This window comes from Gracilinanus agilis, chromosome 2, assembly GCF_016433145.1.
Source record: "Gracilinanus agilis isolate LMUSP501 chromosome 2, AgileGrace, whole genome shotgun sequence".
In the NCBI taxonomy this organism is placed as follows: Eukaryota; Metazoa; Chordata; class Mammalia; order Didelphimorphia; family Didelphidae; genus Gracilinanus; species Gracilinanus agilis.
Genome location: NC_058131.1, coordinates 266,701,729 through 266,704,106, shown reverse-complemented (window position 1 = coordinate 266,704,106; position 2,378 = coordinate 266,701,729).

Sequence of the window (2,378 nt, the reverse complement as noted above, 5' to 3'; positions counted from 1 at the left end):
CCACTTGGGTGCGAGTGAATTTGTTGCACAGGCGCGGGCGGGGCACAAGTGGGATCCAACAGACACACACACACACATACACACTTTACTGACCCACCTGGATTGAGAAGGGCTGAATGGCTCCAGAGTTGGACATCCCACCGCCCGAGAGGAGCTTGGGAAAGAAAGAAGGGGCAGGGGAAGGAGGTCCAATGCTGCGGCTGGGGTGGTTCCCCTGCATTTCCTCCGATGCTGAATCACTGGCAAAACAAATCCTGCCTCTAGGACCTTACGGGTGGAGGGGCGGAGGGGCAGTAGATCCCTTCGAACTTTCCCTACTACTCCTTCCCTTAGTTGGTAGCAATCTTTCTCATCACATAATACTTTGGTTGCAACTTTACTGTAGAAGTGTAGTAGAATTACTCTTCTGATCTGCCCCCCTTTTAGTGTCTTCGTACCTTGAGTATAAGGACCCCCAGTCTTAGGTGAAGTTTATATTTCCCTCCTCTCCCCTATTCTCTGCCAGAACCCCTGGAGAGTTCTTCGGAGGTAGAAGGAGCTTGTTTCTAGAGTGAATGAATGGAGATATACACACAGAACTGAAACAATTTGGAGTCTCATAAAAGGCACATGTAAGATAAAACAAAGTTTGTTTTAAAAAGATTCAAGGAGGGAGGAATCATGTCCAGTTAGGTGGATGAGGGTAGGCTTTGGTAGTCACCTAAAATATGCTTTAAGGAAACAGTAATTTCTTCCCAGAGAAATGTGGGTGAAGACTTTCTACCAAGGATGCAATGCAAATGTGATATAATAGGTATTTATTATTTATAGGTATTATCTATCTTGTGTAAGGAACTCCAGTTAAGTGCTGGGGATGCCAAGATAATAGTGGTCACAGACTGTGCTCTCAAAAAGCTTACATTCTAATAAGAAATAACAGCGTAGTTCAGCAAGCACCTTATATTTCATCACAACAAATCTGTGAAGTAGGTACACTACAGGCATTGATTGTTTCCACTTTACAGATGAATTAAATGAGCCACAGAAGTTAAAGAATTTTTCTCCTGAGTTAAATGTCAGAGGTAGGGTTTGAATCCAAGTCTTTCCTGACTCTAAGTCTAAGGCTCTTTCCCCTATAATATGCTACCTTTCAGTTCAGTCTAGAATCTGCTGTTAAGGTGATGGTATTTCTTGGTGACCATGTATTGCAGGAACTTTGAAACATGGGACTGGAGTTCTGGGAAAAGGCCGAAGGTGAAGACACAGGCTTAGGAATCACTTGTATAGAAGAGAATTTCAAAAACTGAGGATGAATGAGATCAGCAAGGGTAGAGTTTAGGGAGAGCAAAGAAAATGATGAAGAACAGAACATATGGGGAATACTGGTGTTTAAGGGGTGGGTAGGAGAATGAGGAACCTGCAAAAGAAAAGTAGCACTGGAGTGTAATATTGTAGCCAAAAAAAAATAGAGGATCTCATGAAAAAGGGAGTAGTCCATAGTACTAAAAAAAGGTGGTGAAGCAATGGTCCTTGAGAGAATACTTTCTCTAAGATGGTAGGGATAGAAATTTGATTGCAAGAGGTTGAGGGAAGGGTGTAAACAAATTTCTCGAGGCAAGAAAGTGAAGTGGACTATAGTTTGAAAGGATGATCTTGTCAGGATTTGGGAATGTTGGGAGGGCATGTGGCAAAGATAATTGGAAAGGCCTAAAGGGGTTTTGCAGACAGAGTAGGGAACCAGTGAAAAGTAAGAGTGAATATACAAGAGAGGGAATGATCCTGGCTGTGTGACCCTGAGCTAGTCTTTTGACCCCTATCATCTAGCCTTTATTGCTCTTCTGCTTTGGAACCAATGGTAGTATTGATTCTTAAACTGGGAGGTTAAAAAAAAGAGAATGATCCACAGATATGGTAAGGATCAGGATTAGATCAGGAATAGTATGCTGTTTGGCTAAAATACATTCCAAAATATGTAAGGAAGGGCAAATTCCAAAAGTAAAATGCAGCAGGACTATGGAGGGATTTGAATGCCAGAATCAGTAGTTTTACATTTAGTACTGTAGGAAGTGAGCACAGACTTTTAAGCTATTATCCAGAGACCCTGCTTTTCGAGGGCTCCTTTGCTTCAAGTACAATCCTTCCCTTCATTACTCAAATCCTAACTGATTGTGACTGAGGGAGGTTTAGAAGAATTGTGATGTACAGAATGGAGTTGGTTTCTGTCAAGGTGTGCCTCCAAGTAGATTGTTCCCACTCCCTGGTGAAACTGACTAAAGGCCACCAAGCCTTTATCTTTCTGTCACCCTAAATTAACCTAGACTCCCATCCTAGCCCCAGACCTTTAGTTGGTCCCCAGTCTTACTCTTGCTTCATCCCACACTTGGCTCATTCTTCAGCCT